Below are 8,198 nucleotides of genomic sequence, written 5' to 3' on the forward strand. Positions count from 1 at the left end.
AGTAAAATATTTGTTTTAAATTGCAATGCAAGTATCTATCATGTGACTATCAGATGCAAAGAAAGCGATTGAAATAAAAGGTCTCACAATATATTTTTTAAATTCAGATTTTTTATACATGGCCCTAAATGGAGGAAAAAATTGAATACATGTTTCAAAACATATTTTGATAAATTCTTCAATGAAGTCATGACAGATAAAAGAATTATAATTTTTAAACCTTGTGGAACTTCAATACCAAAAATCACCTAAGATTTTTTTAAATATTTCCTGCACCTGATGAAATCTTATTACATCTACAGTCACCCAGAAAGCACATATGCTTTTATCATACTGAGTTATGCAGTTGTTAATATTTGCACCAAATGTTAAATACTGAATTGTTAACAACCGAGTACAGAGTGTAAAAAGTACTGAAAATAATAAAATTACCCCCAAATTAACAAACAGAACTTCTTTTTGCATACTTTAATCTTACTACTTTGTTTCAGCTAGTTGCATCACTTAGTAGCTACATAACAGTACTACTACAATTCGCAAAAGGAGAATAGGTTAAAAAATAAGCATTATCTGCAATATTATAACACAAATATCAGTGCAATCAAGCTGTAATAAATTTTCATTTAGAAACTGTCAAAATTTAAAAAAAAGTTGAACATCTTCATTGTTCTCTTTCATGAGTTACATATTTTATATAATAGAATCTCACTACGAACAATTGTTTGGTTATGACCCAAATTCATGGCTCATTTTATCAAGTACAGCAATGATGGTATAAAAATACCATTTCCTTATCTCATGCACAAGCTTGCAAGCTTATGCGGTGATATCAAGCAAAAATAAGAAGAAAATGTAACTAAATTATTACAACCAACAATTCTTAATTATGCAATGAATATTCTAAACAATTTAATTAAGAGAACATTGTCAAGCTTACAATGGAATGCAAGATGACCAGTAATACAGAGAAATCCAAAAGTCGCGCACCTAAATTGAAGTGACTATAAATAGTAATATAGTTAAAAGACTTCTATCATTTACCACAAGATAGCACCATGGGTATTAACAACAAACCTAGATGCCATTATGATGTGTATTAATCACATGATGCTTTCAGTAGTGCTTTGTTTATTGCTTGATAAACATGTCGTTTTCCAAAGGGCAACAAGTTTTCATTGTTAAACATTATTTTTCCAGTCGTTCTTATGCATATGTAGACAAATTTCATCAGAAATATCTGTTTGTGCAGTGCCTAACAATTCAAACAAAAGAATATTAATCGCTCATTTTAGAGAATGAGGATGAGTTACAGACTAGAAGAGAACTGGGAGACTGGTCATTTTGAGTGATGCTAAATTGGCTGAGGTTAAGAATGTACTGCAGCATTCACCTTCAAAAAGCTTGAGGCGCACTCTCAGATTTCATATGGAAATGCTCAGACAGTGATGAAGCGGTTACACTTTCATGTACATCATGTTTAGTGTCAGGGATTGAAGGGGCTGGATAAAGAAAAGCGTGTAGTGTAATGTACATGGTTTCGGTTATTCATTGACAAGCATGGAATTGCAGGGTCAAGCCCTGCAATTCCATGGTTTCTTCAAAATGGACTCAAGGTGATTTAACTATTAGACAAACTATCTGTTCCATGTAAACATTTTTTTATAATTTTGCAAACTAAGAGAACAAAGTGTAAATATGTTGAACAAATTGTATAAAACATTAACTAAAACTGGCTAAAACAATTTAAATTAGTTTTATTCAATTTAAATACACATTCAATCAGATAACCTGCTTTTGGGAAATAACTTGAAAGTTCCTTACATATTAAACATTGCATCTAGGCTATAAATAAATGTGCATCTATTATTCATTGCTTTCTACATAAATGATGCATTATTTGCTTCACTTTATTAACATTTTAGTACTTTTTAATGTTACATGAAACTACTTTAATTTTTAATGCATTATCTGTTAATCAACCAACAGTCTAATTAGTCAGTCAAGTTAATACAGTTGTATTAATTTTAACTGCGTATGCCTTCATGTTTCAAAATTCTTGTAATCCTTGGACCTGCAAGAATTACTTATCAGTGAGAGATAACTCTAACTAAAGTGCAGTTTTGCTAAGGTATATTTAAAATATCTAATAATGTAACGCAACACATGCATTACAGCAAGGGTTAACAAACCCTTGATGTAATAGCTAAAGCACCTAGGCTATCACAGTTAAGCAAAGAAGACAATGGTTGTGCTAAGCACGCTTCTCAGTAAAATGAATAGACCCACCGGGTTGGTCTAGTGGTTAACACGTCTTCCCAAATCAGCTGATTTGGAAGTCGAGAGTTACAGCGTTCAAGTCCTAGTAAAGCCAGTTGCCAGTTATTTTTACACGGATTTGAATACTAGATCGTGGATACCGGTGTTCTTTGGTGGTTGGGTTTCAATTAACCACACATCTCAGGAATGGACGAACTGCGAATGTTCAAGACTACACTTCATTTAACTCATACATATCATCCTCATTCATCCTCTGAAGAATTATCTAAACGGTGGTTACCGGAGGCTAAACAGGAAAAAGAAAGAAAGAAAGAAAAACTAAAATGAATAGACCGTGATCCTCAAAATGTGTGTACTCATGTCGTGAACTCAATCCTGATATATGGGTCACTTTTCTTTTTTCTTTTTTTTTGTGTAGAGATGGAGGAACTCCATTTACAAGCGCCGAAGCAGTGTCAGACTCACTAACAGGTTCCACATGTTGCTACAGAAAATGCGTATGTATTCCTGCGCACTACTGACTAAACCTCCACCCCTGGTGACCCCACCTCCTGGGAAAACACTAATAAAGCATTACTTCAGGAGGGGGGTAAGCGCACCCACACACACATTTGATCTTCACAAGCAAACATCATCCATACCAAACCAATACACACACACACACACACTGCACACCACAAATACCTAAAGGAGGAAAACATCCAGGAACATAGCACACCTAACAGGTACTTCATATAATACATATAGTATACTTCAGTATACATTCATATAATCAAGAAAACACAAGACATGTACACAACAATCATGAAGACATGGCCACAAGACATAACTTATTCACTAAAACACACTCAACAGTTAATTAAATTTCCACTCCACAATCTCACCCAGAGTACACAAATTCACACGCACCATCTAACACACACAACTAAACTACTTACAAACTTATTACTTACCCACATGACCGTAAGCCACAATCAATAAAAATGGAACACCCTCAGGCACCTTCAGGAAGTGTCCAATGACCTCATCACACCAAAACAACCTTCCTCATGCTCAAGAGGGCCACCAAGGCACTCAGCCGCAGACCTGTCCAACCAGATATCCTCAAGATGCCTCATTCCCTTGCAGGCCACGCCAATGCTCGCCGTCTCCTATGAGTTTTTTCTGTTTCTAAGTTTTTCTAAAACTTTTCTATTATAATTTGCAATAATATTCCACTGCTTCACACCCTGAAGCATTATCTACTAAAAATCCTAGGGTCTGAACATGTCCACCTGACCCAGGGCATCCAGCATGCACCTACGCGCATCCTGGAACCTCATACAACAGAAGAAGACACTACAGACTGGACAGCGGTCTGAATCTGGTCAAGAGCGAACCTAAAAAGATACGACCTGTAACCACCACGCCCGACCAGGTATTGCATAAGACTATATTCAATAGATCCGTGAATCCTACCACACCAACTCCTTATATTCCAAATCAGACTGTTAAGTCCACCGACCTTTCTCTCCCGCATCTCACTGTCCTTGTCAAGTATTCAACAACTCTTGTAAATTGGCCACAATCAATCTCTTCTCTGAAGGAACCACCATCCTTAATTCTCTCCACTGCTTCTGTGAGCAATTAGCAGGTCAACTGACATAACACCCACCAGCATCTCTGCAGCATCTCTTGAGATTGTACGATGAGCTGCCTAAATCTGGAGGCAGCATCTCTTATGCAGTGCAGCAAGTATTCCCATATACCTTTTATACCTCAGAACATCTGCCCCATATAACAGGGAAGAATACACCACACTTGACAATAACCTCCTCCTGAGTTCTCGTCTCCTGGTATTCAGAAGTAAGATGGCAACCGCACGAATTGTCGTCTCCAATCTCTCACAACTTTCCATAACAATTCGTACAAATTCAATTGAGCATCAATCCAGATGCCACGGTATTTAATAACCATTCTGGAATCAACCCTCCTTCCCACCAGTTCCAATAACAGTGTTTTGACACCTTTTCTTAGAGGTAAGGATTATCTCAGTCTTTTCAGGGACTATCCCAAGGCCAACCCCAGCCATCCAAGTGCTGATCCTAGTATACAAAACCTGAATTTTGTCCACAATCTCTCTCTTTATCATAGCCCCGACTGCGAGTACTATGTCATCTGCACAGCCAACCACATAAACGCCCTCCGGAAGTGAAATTCAAAGGACTCCATCATATACCATATTCCATAAGGTCAGTCCAAGGACCAACACCTGCAGCACTCCCCAATCAATGGTCCTTACAATAGTGCCACTCTCCATCACCTGTCTCTTAAGTAAAAAATAATAATTTTAACAGATATGCGGGAACCTGCAGATTCCGGAGAGCATTCGTAATGCCGATATGAGAAACGCAAATGAATGCATTTCTCATGTTCAACTTCATCAACGCACACATTTTACGCTCTGCAAGATACATCTGAGCCGTGCCTATCACCTCCTCCACCAGATCAAGTGCAGACCTGCCAGCTTGAAAACCATATTGTCTCCCTGAGAAGCAGTCTGCATCCTCCACTTTTAAATCACCAGTCTTTGCTAGAGCATACTCTCCATGATTTTCCCCAATCTATTAATCATCCCCAGTGGATAAGATGATGGAAGCACCAGATCACATCCAGATTTCGGCACCAATACAAGATGCCTTCCACACTTTGAGGAAACCCCCTCTCTGACAAGTATTATAAACATCAAGAAATACATCTATATTAGCTCGGAAAATTCGGTAACACATCAGGACCAAGGGCCTTCTCACAAGGAATGATATATGGGTCACTGGTTAAGAGGCCTGAACACACAGCATAACAGACCTTAAATGCGTCCAGAGGATGTCTAAGTGAATCTCCACAGAACTGTCTCCTCTTCTCTGAGGCGGCATTCTTTATCACCACTATGCCACTGGTAGACTTGCTGGCACGGTTTAGGGATGACTGATACTGGTGGGGGGGATAGGTGTCATCTTAGTATTCTGCTAGATAGGTGGCAGTCCAGACAGGATAAATCTGGCAAGGGAAGATGGACAGGACATACATGCTAATTAAATGTATCATGTGATTGTTGATGGGGAATTTGGAGAGGTAAGACTATTTCCTTACTCAGTTCCTGTCTGGTCATAGCTGCTTCAGGTCCGTATATGTACACCAGGGAACGCAGGGAAGATGACTTATGCCCGTACTGTGGTGCCCTTGATGATGTCAAGTGTTTGATTTTCATGTGTAGTGGTACAAGCTGCTAGACACAAACAACATAATCAGTATCATGGTCACTAGCGCCAAAAAGTGTGGGATGTAAACTCCAAGATGGGAGGAAGCATTATTTGGGAAAGAGGGCTGGGGGCTGGGAATAGAATGAGGGCCAGCCTGCTAGGGAAGGACGTCCATCTGTGTCAGTTAGATTAATTAGGCCATATTAGATTAGAGCCCAAGTTAAGCCCAGATGCAGATGTATGCGTTCCATCTGTACCTGCAACATGTTCCATTGGGACTCCACTAAGTTTCTTGCCACCCCCTTTCAGAAATGCAATCCTGCAATTTCTACTGTAGACCGTGTTGTGCTTATCGCACGTTCAGTATTTGCGTGTCATAGAAGACAAGGGGTTTTGGTGGGTGAGAGCCCAACATTACCATCTGTGCAGGCAGATGGTATCTGTAAAGAGATTTTCCCTCCACCAACATAAAAAGGTTAACAAACAAGAAAAAACAAAACTAGATTTTTATTATCTGTACACATAATTAACTAATACAAATAAGTAAATAACAATAAGTAAGTGGCCTAACAGGTTGGTCTAGTGTTTAACCTGTCGCAAATCAGTTGTTTAACAACTGAATTTCAAAATTGAAATTCTTTGCTTAAATATTTTGGTGCATTGGAAATTATTAAAAAAAAAAAAAAAACATTTCCCTTTATTACTTTAATGTACAATAATTTATTCATACAATATTTTAATTTGTTTAATTATTAAGCCACTTAATCATGATCAAGATTAAATAATGATAACAATATTTATTGGGCCCCAAGGCGTTTTACAAATTAAATACAGAAAAAAGCTGACAACATAGTTGTAGGACTTTTCCATCATGCAGCTTTATATTTTCTGATGCATGGCTTTTACACACACAACTTAATTTAAAATATTTATAATTTTATTCAAATATATTTTTCTACAACAGCTGTCAGTGCTACACACTAGTGCTCCTTATGTTGGGTGACAGGGTGTACTATTGATGCAGTATACCCACTTAGCCACTAGAGCAATTTTTTGGATGGGGGTGCAACTTTGAAAAATCTTTTTTTTTGTAAATATTATTTTTTAATTGTTAACAAATATTCCTAAGAAAAATAAGACCTTAATAAGGCAAATTCTCGAGATACTGAAAGTGACCTTGCTCTAAAGCCTTACCAGCTTGATCTTTTAAGTTGAAAATTTAATGGCATCAATGCTATATACAGAAGAAGTAATCTAAGTTTGGTCAAAATCTGTCCAGTAGTTCTGGAGATATAAGGTGTGAGACACCAAACATACACATGAACATGAGTTTTTGAGTTCTTAGGTGTCAAAATCAAGATCCAGTGAAAACTGCATATGCCCAAATTGGACCGATTACAATACTTTCCCTTCGACAGCCATAGCTCTGCTATAGCACTAGACAGAAAAGTAAAAAGAACAGTTCAAAAGCTTGGTACAGACTAATCATCCTTAATAATAAAAAAAAAACTTAAAAATTCTAATCAATACATAATAGTACAATACACAGAGTCCCCTCGAATAAAAAACAAACTGTCCCAGCATTTACTTGGATGGATCAAGAAAAACCATGGTAAAAATTTGATCAGAGCAACATCACAGAATACACAATTATAAAATAAAAATAAATGTGGTTCAAGTTCACATTAATACAAACAAATGCACAAAATATTAAGTTAAATGCATGAAAATACGAAATATAAAAGAATAAGTACAAAATAATCACAATTCAGAGGGCATTAATAAAACTTTTGAGCACATATTTACATACTAGATCCTGAGGTTCAAATCTTAATAAAAGTTAGTTACTTTTACATGAATCTGAATGCTAGACACTGGATACCAGTGTACATTGATGGTTGGGGTCAATTAACCTCACATTTCAGGAATGGTTGGCCTGAGTCTACACCTCACATCTCATACATATCATCCTCGTCTAATTGAGCCATGGGGAGTAGGTTACTAATTGTTTACTGACTGAATAGATTGCAACATACACATTAAGAAAATTATATATGTATTGAATTTCTAAATTAATAATATAAAAGTAACTTTTAATAATGAAAAAAGTAAATAACTTACAGTAATGTTTGATACAACACTGAATGCAGTATATCTTCCAAGCCTCATTTACTAATGTTCAATATGGCTACCTTTTGCAACATGGCAGATGTCCCATTCATAAGCAATCTCCTGCAAAATCCTGTAAAGCACATCTTGATCTATGGTGGCAACTATTTGTTACTCAGTGCCGCAGCTCATCAACATTTCCTGGAAGCAGAGGAATAAACAGTGTCTTCAATGTAACTCCATGCAGAGAACTCCACTGCAGTTGAATTAGGCAGAAGAAATCAGTGTTCAGAAAATTTTTCTACCATGTCCAATCCAATTCAACCCTGCTATTGAGATACGTGACAAGTGCATGATGACAATGTGGTGGTGGGCAATCTTGCTGGAAAATGATTCTGTGCCCATATCCTTATGGCATTAAAGAATGTTTAAGTATGTCCAGGTGCAATATACCAGTTACAGTTGACTCTGCATAAAAGAGGACCATAAATTTTGTTGACAGCTTACAGCACAAAAAGCCATTTACCTTAAGCAAGTTGCATATATGTTACATTGTAATATGGATTCCACTCA

The sequence above is a fragment of the Lycorma delicatula genome, chromosome 1 (assembly GCF_047948215.1).
Source record: "Lycorma delicatula isolate Av1 chromosome 1, ASM4794821v1, whole genome shotgun sequence".
In the NCBI taxonomy this organism is placed as follows: domain Eukaryota; kingdom Metazoa; phylum Arthropoda; class Insecta; order Hemiptera; family Fulgoridae; genus Lycorma; species Lycorma delicatula.